At 45.2% G+C, this 15,250-nt stretch overlaps 1 protein-coding gene and 1 pseudogene across 1 annotated transcript in view; one reads left to right on the forward strand and one right to left on the reverse strand.

Annotated features, from left to right (window-relative positions):
* Positions 1-15,250, forward strand: part of LOC138568827 (ferroportin-like) — a 467,510-nt gene that overhangs the window by 231,865 nt on the left and 220,395 nt on the right. The window lies entirely within an intron of this gene.
* Positions 11,000-11,706, reverse strand: LOC138570341 (protein SCO1 homolog, mitochondrial-like; annotated as a pseudogene).

Genomic DNA, 15,250 nt, shown 5'->3' on the forward strand with positions numbered 1-15,250 from the left:
GATCTGGCTTTAATTGGGAGACATGGAACACCGGATGAATTCTGGACCAGGTCCTTGGGAGTTTTAATTTGAAGGCGACTGGGCCCCTTGCTGCCTCAACACGAAATGGACCCAGAAATCTCGGTGAAAGCTTTGAAGGCCAAAGATGTCTGGGGAGAAAACGAGAGGACAACCAAACCCAGTCACCGGCTTGGATAACCGGAGATGGGGTCCGGAGGCGATCGGCGAACTTCTTCACTCTTTCTTGAGACTCCGATAGGGCTTTTGAGGCAGCGAGATGACCATCATGAATCTGTCCCATCAGCTGTTCAACATCAGGAAACTTGACATCGGAGAGTTTGGTCTTGGGAAATGCGGTTGGATGGAATCCATATGAACAGAAAAATGGTGAGGTCTTAAGTGAGGAATGATAAGAATTATTATATGCAAATTCTGCTAGAGGTAATAACTCTGACCAATTATCGTGAGCAGCTGAGATATAGTTTCTTAAATAACCTTCCAAGGTCTGGTTGAGCCTTTCAGTCTGGCCGTTGGTTTGGGGATGATACCCCGAACTTAAAGCTCGTGTAATTCCTAAGATCTTACAAATCTGCTTCCAATATTTAGATGTATATTGTGACCCTCGATCAGAGATGATGACTTCCGGTAATCCATGCCGGGAAAAGATTTTGTCAATAAATTTCCGGGCCATTTGAGCTGCGGACGGAAGTCCCTTAAGTGGCTCGAAGTGTGCCAATTTAGTGAAGGAGTCAATGGTTACCATAATGGCCGAATGACCTCCTGAGGGAGGTAGATCGACCACAAAATCAGTGGAGATGATTTGCCATGGTCTTGTGGGTAATGGCATTTTTACTAAAGTCCCTACCGGATGTTGACGGGGACTCTTAGTCTGAAGACACGTAGGACAAGAATCGACATACTGTTGAACATCCCTTCTTATCGTTGGCCACCAGAAATAACGGGAGATCAATTCTCGGGTGGTAATCCGTCCTCGGTGACCCGAAGTCTTGGAATCATGACACCACTTCAACACTTCCTTCCGTAGTACCTTGGTTGGTACGTAAACCTGAAGACCATGGAAATAACAACCTTCCTTTTTGGTCAGCGTTTTCTGGTGGGCTAGGGAAAGTTTCTTCAATACTGCCGGCCCGGATTGTTCTTCCAGACGTGATATAAAATCGAAGGGTTTGTTTACCTGCAACGTGGAGCAAGAGAAAATGGGTTCTGAACGGAAGAGGCTCGAGGGAGTAGGGTCCTTTCTAGACAAAGCATCCGCTTGCAAATTGTACTTCCCAGGAATAAATGAGAAGGAGATCCGGAAAGGGGAGAAAAAGTGAGCCCATCGAGCCTGTCTGCTGTTGCATGTTTGAGCATATTGTAAAATACGCAGGTTGTGATGGTCTGTTCTAACTTCCACTGGAATGACGGCCCCTAATAATAGATGCCTCCATTCTTCGAACGCTCTTTTGATAGCCAACAGTTCCTTTTCCAAGACAGTATAATTCCATTCGGAAGGGGATAATGTTTTAGACAAATATGCGATGGGTCGTTCTTGGCCCTGATCATCTTGTTGTAGCAAGACGGCTCCTAGAGCATGTTGGGAGGCATCAGTCTCGATGATGAAACCCTGCTTTTGATTCGGAGTCTTCAGAATGGGAGCGGTGGTAAACCGATTCTTTAATTCCTCAAAAGAATCTTGGATAGCTTTGGTCCAGACAAATTGAACCCCCTTCTTTAGCAAATTAGTCATGGGTTGTGTAAGAGAGGAGAAATTTGGAATAAATCGTCTGTAGAAATTAGAAAATCCCACAAATCTCTGGATATCCTTACAGTTTGTGGGTACTGGCCAATCCTTAACGGCTGAAACCTTCTCTGGATCCATTGAAATACCTTGAGCCGACAAAATGTACCCCAGATAAGTCACCTGTGATTGATGGAACATGCATTTCTCCATATTACAGTGTAAATGGTTTCGGTGCAGTCTGCTAAGGACTTCCTGGACCTGGGATTTGTGTTCTGAAAGATTATCCGAGAAAACCAAAATATCGTCAAGATAGACGATAACGGAATGAAGTAGAAGGTCGGAGAAGAGATGGTCCATGAACCTCTGAAAGACTGCTGGAGCGTTCGAAAGACCAAAGGGCATCACCTGATATTGATAGTGACCAAATGGAGTCCTGAAAGCAGTCTTCCATTTGTCCCCTTGTCTAATTCTTATTAAATGATAAGCCCCTTTCAAATCCAGTTTGGTGTATATCTTGGCCCCTTGGACTGCTTCTAATATATCAGGAATTAGGGGCATAGGGTATTTGTCCGGAATGGTGATCTTGTTAAGGCCCCGGTAGTCAATACAGGGTCTGAGCTCTGAACAATTTCTTTTTGGAATAAAGAATAATGATGCCGCCGCCGGGGATGTAGACTCAGTAATCAACCCGTTCTTTAAATGAGTGTGTAGATATTCTCGTAGTACTTCTTTCTCGGTGTTAGAGAGAATATACATTCTTCCAAAAGGGAGAGGTTGTGCTGGAACCAACTCAATGGCACAATCATCGCGACGATGAGGTGGTAATTGCATATATTCTGAGGTAGAAAAGACGTCAGCATAATTTTGGTAGTCCTTCGGTAAACCTGAAATGTAGCTGACAATCTTGGTCCTTGGACTCTCTAGAACTGGCAATGTAGGAGCTTCTTTGTTCTTCCCTGGATCTCCAATACAATGCCTCACACAATACTCGGACCCTAAGAAAAGGGATCCAGCCGTCCAGTTAATAAAAGGGTTATGTTTTCTTAACCAAGGTATCCCTAATATGATGGGATAGTGGGCGGCACGGATTATATCTAAAGTTATGATTTCATGATGAGAGGATATTGACATGGACAAAGGATTCGTCTGGCTCAAAATTGGGCCGGAAATTAACGGACTCCCGTCCACACTTTCGACAGGAATAGCCTCGGGTTTTGCCGAACGAGGTATGTTTCTTTGTCTGGCCCATTGATCGTCAATAAAATTGCCAGCGGCTCCACTGTCCACCAATGCTGATATCTCGGGAAGGAAATTTTCACCGATTCTTAAAGTTACTTTTAGAACCAACATATAAGTCAGAGAAGAATTGGGACAAAGTGAACATTGTAAATTATGTGAGGAACCTAAAACTAGAGAGGGTTCCGAACCGTGGTTCCTCCTACGGCCGGGCGCTGGCGTTTCCCGACTTTCTAGGGGGAGCGATGGGACAATCTTGCACCACATGAGTATGTGCTCCACAATACATGCACAAGTTATTGGTTCTTCTCCGGGTACGCTCCTCTATCGACAAAGGACCTCGAGGGGTAGCGGTTCCTAATTGCATAGGTTCATCGGAACTCGATTTGTTTGTGACCGATGAGGGCTGAGAAGGAAACGGGCGCATGACTCTGCCTCTTCGTCTTTCATTGTTCCGTTCTCGGATTCTGTAATCTAACTGCATAACCAATGCCACTAGTTCTGCCAAGGATGATGGACGAGGTACTCTGGACACTTCATCTTTTAGCTCCTCTGACAGACCTCTACGAAAAATAGTCACCTGAGCATCGTCTGACCAGGTTGTCTCGCTAGCCATCTGTTTAAACCGGGTGACATAGGTTAGTATGTCTTGGTTCCCTTGTTTAATGTCTAGCAAGTGTTCCTGAGAGGCCACCCTAATTTCCTGCCTAGCGAACATGGTTCGGATGCTGTTACAGAATGCCGTATAGGAGTCAAGAATTGGATTATTGGACGTTACCAATGGGGTGGCCCACGCTAGGGCTGGTCCTGACATTTGAGAGATCATATAACCAACTCTGTCCCTATCATTCTGAAAATAAGCATGTTTGAAAGCAAACTGTATAGTACAGGCATCAAGAAACTCTTTTACCCGATGAGGATTTCCATCAAACATTCCTCCTGGTAGAGCCCCGGGAGGAACCTCTGAACACTGAGGGATCCTCACACTTGTAGCCTGCTGAGCTGCCTGCTGTTGTGCAACCTGTTGCTGGGCAGCTTGTTGGGCTGCCTGCTGCTGATTCTGTAACAGCGCAGCGTTTTCCTGTTTAAGGGTCTGAACTTCTGAAGTTAAAGCCTGTACTGCAGCTATAAGCTGCTGGATTTGCTGATCCATCTTCCTCTAGGTGTTCCCCAGATACGCCCCGGCCGTGTCAAAATAATTCTCTTCGTCCGGGCGTTGCTAACTGTAATAATTGTCACATAAATATTCTAACACGGCCAGAAAGTACACAGAAAACACCTACCTGAGTCCTTTCCCTGCGATTTATGGCGAAAATGAGGAAATACCTAGAAGTCCCTCCACTGGCCGGAACGAAAAAGTCCAGGCCAGGGGTGAGCCCTCCAGGGAAAACCCCTGTAGGGGAAAAAACCCTGTGCCGAGAAGAGCTGCTGGGGTTCGAGGCGTCCAGATAGCTGCTCCCCGGGGCGGTTCCAGATGATCGGGATGTTACTTCTCAATGTAGTAAATGATCTTCGTGCAATCAGTAAGGACTACTGGAACTGGATAATAATATAAGGGGAAATTTAAGATTTACCCACAACACATTCATAAACTGAGAAATGGAGTTTAAGAAGGAAGAAATGGAGGCTTACCCAAAACTAGCCAGAGATAAGCCTTGAGTGAGGAAAGGAGTGTCCCCCGATTTTAGACCCGGGATGTTAGTAGGAACTAACCAGAAAACTGGGAACAAAACAGAAAAATATGAACCTGGTAGCAGAGAGAGTTGAACTGACTTCCTAAAGATATTCGTGAGGAATCTTACCCTCGGAATAAAATGGTGAGTAAGGCTCGGCTCCAAACGTGGGTCGGAGTATATAATCACGACAGATGAGATGAAGCTTTTGCCTGAAGGAAAACAAGGAATGAGATACCTGTGAAGGTACAAGATCTCTCCCCACTATACAATGAGAAAGCAGAGGGAAAAAAAATATGAAGAGACGTACCCGCTCAGTGAGCGTTGGTGGTTAAAGGAGGCGTCTCCGCCCTGAAGTGCAGGCAGAGGGATTCGGAAGTGAGGAAGGGATTCTTCTGCCGAAAGCTAGGAACACATATAGGGACGAAAGCCAGAACAAGGATTAAAGTGCCTATCAGGACAGAGGAGCTAAAAAGGCAATTCTAAGTATGGGGAAGAACAAATAGTAAATAGTTAGTGTTCGAACTCACGAAGCGTCTCAGAACTCTGTGGAGAGTAGCAACGCACTGAACTGCCGTTGCCGTCTCGTGATAAGCGTTGCGTGCGTAGAGGGGCGTGGCCATGGAAAGGTTGGTCGCTGCTTGCAACACTAGACCGTTGCCTGCAGTACTGCAATTCGCCATGATACCGGAAGGAGCCAGGTAAGGTACTGCCAGATCGCTGTGCCGTGTCCTCATCTCGACAGTGTTTATTACAGATAGTGTGTCAGAGTGATGTCAGCCATTTACGATCTATTGAAGAAACGCCCCTTTGCTTTTACCTTAGAAATAATTTTTCTTAACTACACATATTTCCCAGATACACAGTTGTTTGACATTACATGTACATATTACAGATTACTTATGGTCCATGCTTGTTCAACTCTGATCTTCCTAAGAGCTTGCATTCAAAAATGACAACTTTTTTTCGTTTATAGTTGATTTACCAATATCGGACGTTTACCAGATATGGCACACATGTACACCGACTTTCTACCCATATTCCAGTAAATTTTCATTTTTCTAGCGTGAACACTGTGTCTGCAATCTCCATAATTCATGGGGTTTTGCCTCAGAACATCGTACTGAATTGAGTTTAGACTCAAATTGTAGGTACAATTTCCATTTTAAGGATCTCCAAATTGTACATTCCTGTCATCTGGTTACAATTAGTTATCAGTGTTTTTATAAAACATATATTTGCCTTCAATTCAATTCACTTCAGTGTTTGGGTCCGCCCCCAGAAACTTGGGAGTCAGGGATCACATGTCTCTTTTGCCAGGCAGAGCTCCGTTTACAGTCCACACCCAAATTAACATACCCCATTCAATTGCAAGAGTCTACTGTGTCGGCTGAGATCAGCAGGCCAGGGGGCCACTCTGCATTTGGTTAGCATGTCCATGTGATCTCCTGGCTTCTTGTGTGGAGTTCTGAGGTGAGAAGGTTTCCCAGCCTCTTGGACTGTTAACCTCTTAAGTGCCATTGAGGTTCCCCCCCAGTGCCAATGGCTTTTTTTTTAAATCGCGGTATTCACCGCCCAAATCCGCCAACATTTCCCCCCTCATTAACCCCTTAAGTGCCACCGACATTTAAAGGGTTAATTGAATCAGCCTGTCTTCTGTGAACCGCAGGTGTTCATGAATTTTGTTTAACCAAAAGGCTTTGAAGTTTACAGCTGGCTCAGGATCCTTTGGCAACTCCTGAAGTACAGTCCTACTGTCAGAGTTTAGACCGCTAGCACCGGCTTGTGTCCAAAGCTGGTACTGCACCCATTTTTTTAGGAGTTGTCTTGAATTTGACAGGAGGATTTTGCTTGACAGCTCTAATCCTTGCTGCCATTGTTTTGATGGGCATCCTTACAGTAGAGTGGTGATGTGGAACCCCCCACAAGAAGGTTGAATCTTTAGAGTGGTCTTGCGCCCATGATTTTAGCAACTTGTTGACATCAATAAAAACGGATTTTGAACAAATTGAAATGGACATTTTGAGCTTGCACTTCAGAGAAATAGCAGTGATTTCAAGGTGCTTTTGATCTAACAGGCACTGCTATTTTTCCTTTGGCACCACCTTTCACCCCTGGCGCCTCCGGTCCATCACGCTTGCACTGGTGGGTGGCAGGTTAGGTGACCATTTTGGTGTGCGCAAAACTGTGCGGTTCTCCTGGTTCTGGGATAGAATGATGGGCAGCGGCAGCTCAATCCCCACATCTACCCAGTCTATTGATTTAGTTTTGTTCTGGGATAGAATGATGGGCGGCGACAGCTCATCCGCACATCTACCCAGTCTATTGATTTAGTTTTGTTCTGGGATAGAATGATGGGCGGCGACAGCTCATCCCCACATCTACCCAGTCTATTGATTTAGTTTTGTTCTGGGATAGAATGATGGGCGGCGACAGCTTATCCCCATATCTACACAGTCTATTGCTTCAGTTTTTGTTGTCGCCTAATAATTCAACATGGGTCAAAACCCTTGACAATTCCAAGTTTTCAGATTGCATGTCTGACGGGCAAAATGTCAAAATGCTCAAAGATTCTGTGAATGAAACTATTTAAGTCACTTTAATTCTTACTATCATGCCATATTCTCAGACTTCATCTCCTTCATTCTGGTCACAAGTGATGCAGCATATTTACAGGGGGAAGAGGAGTCTCAAGGAGGTTGACCCTACTGACCCTATCATAGATGAAGGAGGTGGTCATTTTTGCTGAAAAGTACATTGCTAAGGAGGAGTTGAAAGTAATCCTGGAACACATGAGGATGAATATTGAATTCCCATAACCACTCAGGTTCCAGAGAAGTAGCTTTTAAACAGCTGAAAGATTCTCCACTATGTGTTACACCGCTCCCCTTGTGTGGTTCCCCCTGCTCGACTTCACTTACCTTGAGAGGCCTCCTGACTGGGTTGTGGCATCTCTATCCTTGTTGGCGCTTCCCCCGGCCCTGGCCCACAAGGTTGCAGCATTCCATGCGCGCAGCCATTTTGGAGTCAGTGCGCATGCGCGCACTGCTGTGGTCCTTGTTCCGTGCATGCGCAGTGTACAGAGCGATGGGCAACGTCGGCTTGCTGTTCAAGCCTTGTTGTGGTGCCGGCACCATATAAAGGCCAGGCTTCTTTTACTCCTTGCATTTTAACGCATTGGTTTTGCCCTGTGTTGTGCTCCATAATCCAGCGTTCCTTATCTAATCTCCTTGCCCTCTTGTAGGAGTCCTTGTCCTTGTCCCCTTGTCCTGCTGCCCCTTGGTTCTTCTGTCCAGTGCCCTGCCCTGCTTCCTTTTGCCTTTCCTCTTCCTTATTACCTGCCTTCCTGGTCCTGTCTTGCCTCTTACTGGCATCCTTTTCTGTCCTTCCTCCTGCCGCAGTTCCCTGCTTGTTCCCTTGTACCTGTTCCTATTTTAGAATGGATTGGAACCACATCATTCCCTGGAAGCTTTTGCTTCCTCTACGGAGACAGCCTTGGACATTGGAACTCAGTCTGGCCTTCCCAGTCAGTGCTTGCACTGTTCCTACACCACACAAATATGGGAAGGTATGTCCCATGGCGTGGGAAGTTGATTCAGGACCCCCAGTTGCATCATGGTGGGTCTTGGGTTGGTTTCTCATGTCACATTATCTTTACAACACAAGACAGCCTAGTGTCATTAGCACAAGCATCTGAAAAATCAGGTATGCAGCACCAGCGAGACTCCTTTCTTAATACTATGTCCTTGCACGAAGATATTGAGAATGTTTTTAACAAAGAATGTTAGGATACAACTTTCCCCCTGTACCCTTTCAATCTCTGCCCTCTAATCAGTTTGACATTAGGTGATCAGGCAACATCAAGATGGATGCGTATCTGGGAGACTTGGTAGGTCAGAGTATAGTTTTACTCAAGATGTGGCTACTGAGGTGGGTCCAGTAGATAAGAAGATTGATGGAGCCCTAAAGCCAACCTATTTGACCATAAGCATTTATCAAGCAGGAAGCCAGAAAAGATCCTGGCAAAAGAATCCATGTCCCGCCAGAAGAATACCATTCAAACCCTGCTGCAACAAATACAAAACAGCCATACAAATGCCAAAGCCACCCATTACCTCCAAGAACTCCAGTCCCCCACCAACTGACAGAAACTATTGAACATTGTGAAAACCTTCTCCAAGCCACGATCCACACCCCCATCCACTGCAATATGCAACTCTGCCATGGACTAGTGCAACTTCAAAATACAAACCATTAGGCAAGTCCTGCCCTCTGCTCTCCCACTCCCATCCCCCGCTAACAAACATTTTAGCTCATGGGACACCTTCCACCCCTTTGACACAGACATCCTCATCACCCTCACTACCAAAACAAAACCTGCACACTTCCTGGATGATGCATGCCCACCTCAAGCTGCATGCAATTACATCACGACCCTCACTCCCCACTGGCTCCATCAGTCACTCACATGGTACTTCTCCTCTCAAAACTGGAGAAATATCACCCCTCCTCAAAAAAAACATTTCTCGACACCACACTCACACAAAATGAACCACCCCTTCACTATTCTGCCATACCTCGCTAGAATCATGGAACACTTTATCACTACCCAACTTCAACAATATGACAAGGAGGGGGAAAACATAGGGAGGACAAAACAATGATCTTACTAGGCCCTGTGTCATTCAGATTGTGCAAGAGCAGGGAAGTGGAAGGGGAGAAGTGCCAAGGGGGGCTAGGGGAGGCTTTTGACCTGGACATAGTGCTGAGACTGCTACACTTCATATCCTTGATTACCTCCACAGCATCACTGACAAAGGAGACATAGCACTACTCATACTCCTCGACCTCTTTGCAGCCATCAACACCATCGACCACACCACCCCATTCTAAGCAACACCCTATCCCACAGGATGAAACTCTCAGGTACCATCTTCGACTGGTTCTTCTCCTTCCTTACTGACAGGACACATCTTGCCTCATACCCTCTTTTTGATCCAACCCCACCCCAGTCAGGTAGGGGGTCCTGCAAAGCTTTTCCATGTTTCTACTCCTCTTCAACCTATATGTTGAATACCTTGGAAAGACCCTTAGCAAACACAACATTCCACTAATTCGCAGATGACACAAATATACTTCCAAACCATATCCCCCTCTCAACTCCACATTCTCGAAAGTTGTCTCTCCACCATCACAATCTGGATGGCCACCCTCTTCCTCAATCTCAACCCTTCCAAAAAAGGAATACTGCCTCATTTACCCCCTCAGACACAAACCCGAACTCATCCACTTGGTTGGAGAACTCTCCACAGACACCCTGCACATTCCCTGCCCACACCTATCAAATCCCTTGCCTTCACCATCGACTCCTAAATTTTCCTCACACACCACATAGCTGCTGTCGTCAAAGCATGCAATCTACAACCAGACTTCCTATGAAAGATAAGACACATCCTTCCTCGTGATGAATTCCAGACCACAGTTCAAGCACTGGTTCTGTCCAAGCTTGACTACGGCAAAGGTCGCCTCACTAGACAGCCCAGCAGCACCCTTGACCCCGCAAGACATACAAAATGCAGAAGCCAGACTCATCTTCCAACTACCAAATCATTCACACATCACCCAAGCTCTCGCCCAGCCCCACTGGCTCCCCCTACTCCAAAGAATTTCCTTCGAAGGCCTCTGTATTTTTTTATAGCCATCCACCAAAAACCCCATCTAACCTTCATGACAATCTCAAACTTGTCACCCACACAAACACCAGACAAGAAAGACAGCATCTCCTACACATTCCACTCTGCAAAGTAACATGTACACAGAAGCAAACATTTACCCACTGGGCACCCAGCATGTGGAACAGCATACCTCTTCACATCCGCACTGCACCCTCCATCACCAATTTCAGAGCCTAAAAACATCCTTGATATCACATGGTCACACATTCTGCAGGTCATCGCTGCAAAAAAATGTTAAGCTTGTGTTTCGCTAACCTTTTTTCCTAAAGAGATATGCAATATTTTGAAAAAATTCATTCAAAGCAAATCTGGTATATCTGCAGAGGAAAAGTTCCTAAATGATACAAATTCACACAGCAGTCACATGGGAAACTCTCTAATAAGCACAAGACATTCCATTGGATTGCAAGTCAAGTGTATGTCAAGCTTAGAGTAAGAAATTAAAGACACAGTGGAGTGCAATATTCACTTGCCAACGTCACAGAAAATTGTTCTTAAAAGTCCAGCATTCATCTCCCACAACAAATGCAGCAATTGCTACCTCTGAAATAGAATCTCGGTTCTGATAAAGGATATAGTTTAAAGTTCATTACCCTGACATTTTATTTATTTCATTTATTTTGTTTGAAATTTCTCATGTGAGAAGCATTTGTCGCCAAAATGTCAGCATTGGTTTTGTTCTGGCCGTAGCAAAATCGCCATCCGATTCAACCAAGCACATAATTATTGTGTGGTCCACTATATAGTTGTTGTCCTCTTCTTTAGGTCCCTGGCTGTAATATACTCTAAAGGATTTGGAAACCTGATCAGCTTTTTCTGATGATCCAGCCAGTCTGATCAGTTTTGGAGAAAAGTCTTTGATGTACCTAGCAACGACTTTGGTACTGTCTCTTTCGGGGGTCAATGGTGGTCAAGTTTGGTAAACTTGGGATTTCATCAATTTCCTCTACTACAAGGATCATTTTCTCTATTTCATCTAGGCAGATGTCGTGGTAACGTGTAAAGCTGAAGTAAATGAGCACAAACTGGCCAATTAAGTCTTTGTTGGTTTTTGACTGCCCCTTTTATGTCAGGCAATGAAAAGGGGCCTCTGAGTAACAGTTTTCCAAGGGAACACTGTCACTCCCTCTGAAATGCTTCTTCCTTTTCCTTCATGTATGTCAGCCATCAGGGCACCTCCAAGAGCAACCGTTAACGTCAGAGATTTCCATGAAACAGGCTACCCTGGTTTTGAAGTACTATTTTTGGATTTCTGTCCAGGGGTGGTGGTGGCATAGAAGAAAATGGATGTAGCGATGGGCTTTGTAGACTCCTCCATCGGGACTTTGAATAGACAGTGACAGATAGAAACTCACTGTTCGGGGTTAACAGCAGTGGGCACGATAGCCAGGCTAACGTGAAGTACCTGGAATGGAAGGCCACAGAGCACTGCATCAAACATCTCAGAAAACACCATAACCCCCGCCGCCATGTCCCCTGCTACCACTTGTCTATCGTACCCTGAAAACATTTTGTAACTTCTGTTTCACCTCCCACCTTTTTAACCTTCAAGCCTTGTAAGAAGCTTCGAGATACTCAGGAAATAAATAAAATACAATTAAAATAAACCTGATCATCAGGTCTATCATCTATGCAGGCTATGCTGCCCTATCATTTCTCTGGACGTCCAAGCACTTTACTCACCCATCAGAGTGGCACAGACACTTCTCTACTACTGGAATTTGTGGAGCAGTAAGTGCAGTATATTTCAGATATTAACAATGATATCCTGTGGAGAGCTACTTCATATGGATGTTCCTCAATGGTGGCAAGACAACATCTTTGGCCTGAGAATATGGGGGACGGAGACAAAAAGGGAGTCAGCCCTGACTATGTAACCCTTTATTGGGCCTATATTATTTTTATACACAGTAGGATTCATTTGTAGATCAATCTTTCAATAAACTGAAACCTGCCTGTATGTTCTCCTGAATGTCCAACTTACTTGCAGATGGCCTGCTGTTATCATTTCCTGTAGAGTCAGGGGTCGGTCATTTATTTCCATACCATCAGTCCAGAGCACCTTCCTGCCTTCCACTAATTGCTCAGGCTCCCCCTGAAGCATGACTGTGTTGTGAGCCTTCCAGGAGGAGGTTGACCGCTGTTGTTTGCAAATGAATGGAAGGAAGGAAATTGAGGATGCATGGAGAAGGGCAGTTGTGACAAGCGGGTACTCCCTCAAAATCAAGCAGATACCTCCATTCTCCTAGGGGCTCTCATCTATGAAGTGAAGTGAGAAGCTTGGGGCTCTCATGAAGGGTGTAGTATGCCTCATTCAGAAGAAAGTAATATGCATATCTTAACCAGAGGATTAGAAAAGTATTCTTTATACTATTTCAGGCAAAGAAGAAGTCATCCAGAGAGTAAAGGCATTTTCGGAACCTCATGAAGCTTAATCAATGTATCTTGTACAGAACAACTTCTATGGAAATGTCTTAGCTTTGCATTTCTGAAATCTGACTGGGGATTAGGTAATAGCCATAAACATGGGGAAAGAATAACTATCCATTCTTATCTGCATGTTTTGCTGATACAGGCCCCTTCGAATGATTTATGTGCCCAGCGTACAGAGTGGACACTATCCTATAACTTCACAAATTCTGCATCAACCGCTAGAGGTTTTCACATGTTCCTTTCTAGAATCTAAAATTTGTTGGTGTGTATTTGTGAGAAACCAGGAGGTGTCTCACCCGCCATCGCCTTTGGATCCAGACTCTGGGGGATGACCAGTGTGGGAGGATCACCTGGGTGAGGGATCTTTGGGGAGTTGGGCATGGGGCACCTGATGGCGAGATGTGGTATCCCTCTCCCCGCATCATCTTTACCCCACCCTACCTGGTAGAATATATGGAGCTCTTCCCACGCCCCGTTTTCCTGCATAAACACTTTCACACGGACAGCCCACTCTGGGAGAAAACAGACTCACACCCGAGCAGTGTACCTGACATGTCCCACTACTATGGTCAGGGAAGGTCAGGCAATTATTGGTAACCATTCACACCTGACTTCCATTAAACTTGCCCACACAGATAAAAGACGGAGCACGAAAGCACACTCTGAGGTAAAGCACATGAAGGAACAGCAGTTTCAAGACAGCAGCTGAACGAGGGAAGAAAAACGTCAAACCAAGAAGGGTGCACAAGGAGGGAGATACCCTTGACATTTCCGGCAGAAAGCCGTTACTTTCTAGACAACTTCGGATTGCAGAGCATAAGGCCAGGAAACCAGACTGAAGAATCCTGTATTGTGGTTCAGAGATACCCGGGGCGATCCTGCACGACTGATAGAGTCGGAGAGAAGCAGCCGCCGCTGTGGTACCGTCCTTGGCTCCAAGATCAAAGAACGATCAACACAGACGGTGAGTTGGGGAAACTGATGCAAGACTGGTCTGTTTTGAAGTCGAGGTTGCAAGCGGCAACAGTGTATACAAAGGGCAAGGATAAAGATTGCTGAACGCGTGTGATGAAGGACATAAGGAAAGCCTAATGGCTGATGGATGTTTGAACTGTAAAAAAAGAAGATAACATTTTCATGACAGAGTGGGCCAGCACCGCGATTGTGCTGAATCAAAAGTCTCTGTAAAGTGTTCAGCCAAGATGTGGCAGAAACGAAAGTAAAAGATAAAGAATAAGAAGTAGGGTGAATCAAAGTGGTCCTGCGACGGTTTTAAGCAAAACCCATTGCACAATCAAAGGTCTTTGGTTTTTGATACAATGACATCTGAGTCCGAATGTGGGAGATCCGTGGTCTTAGCCCAGCTGAGGGAGACCTATGTGAACTTTGTGCTAAAGGGGTCTCAGCCCATACAAGAGGGTTCCGTGGTCCGAGCCTGAATGAGGGAGACCAATTGAAAACCTGTGAATGTGAAAATCCTGATAAGAAAGAAACTCTGGTTTTGTTTGTTACATCAGGCCCTCTGCAATAAATGAGTGTCAGTGGGAGAGAGACTTTGGCAGAAGGCCCTGATACCTGTGCTTTGTACTGTTTCCTCGTGGCCAAGAAACCAGAGTCTGTGTGAAGCTCAAACGTGCCGCCTTGTCCCGTGCTGAAATCGTGAGGAAGGGAAGCCAACTGCTCAACTATCCTGACATATTATTTCTTGAACACTTTTCTTCGGCCTACTTTGTTGCCCACACCATTTGTATGGTTTATTAGTATAGGTCCTTTTATTTTGACAGTGACTCCATTGGGACTGCATTATTATTATTTGATGGTCGTAGCTTGCTCCCATCTTTAGATTTAGGATTAGATAGGCATTTAACCAACCCATTGAAGTTCAGGAAACACCCTTGAACTGTGATCACTTGTGTCTGTCTTCACTATTTCATACCATGCCTTCCTTACAATTTCCACACACACCTGTGAAAGGCTTTTCTTTTTCTGCCGTGGGTGCTGACATTATAGTAACACCGTCTGCAGATTTTCTCACTGTCTGAGTCAACATTGCCAGATCAGACACGCTCTAAAGCATTGATCGCCAGCATCCAGATATTAATATCTAGTTGCACGGATGTTCCGAAAACCTTATTATGGTAGTCGAATATTCAGAACCATCTGGTCGGTGTGGTTCTAGATTTGGAGTGTCCAATACTTGTGAGAATGGATGCTAGCAAGAATAGGTGGGGTGGGACTTTGGCAGCCCACATCATCTATGGCCTTTGGACCAAAGAAGAAGCCCATATGTCATTCAATTGGAAAGGACCTAACAGCCACCTCAGAGCATTAACCCGTTTCCAGAATGGGGTGGAAGGAAGACAGGTCCTCACAAGAAACGACAATTAGAATTCCATGGCATATTAAAAAAAGTTTTTTTTCTCATCACC

Source organism: Ambystoma mexicanum, chromosome 2q (assembly GCF_040938575.1).
Source record: "Ambystoma mexicanum isolate Mex_15411 chromosome 2q, UKY_AmexF1_1, whole genome shotgun sequence".
NCBI lineage: Eukaryota > Metazoa > Chordata > Amphibia > Caudata > Ambystomatidae > Ambystoma > Ambystoma mexicanum.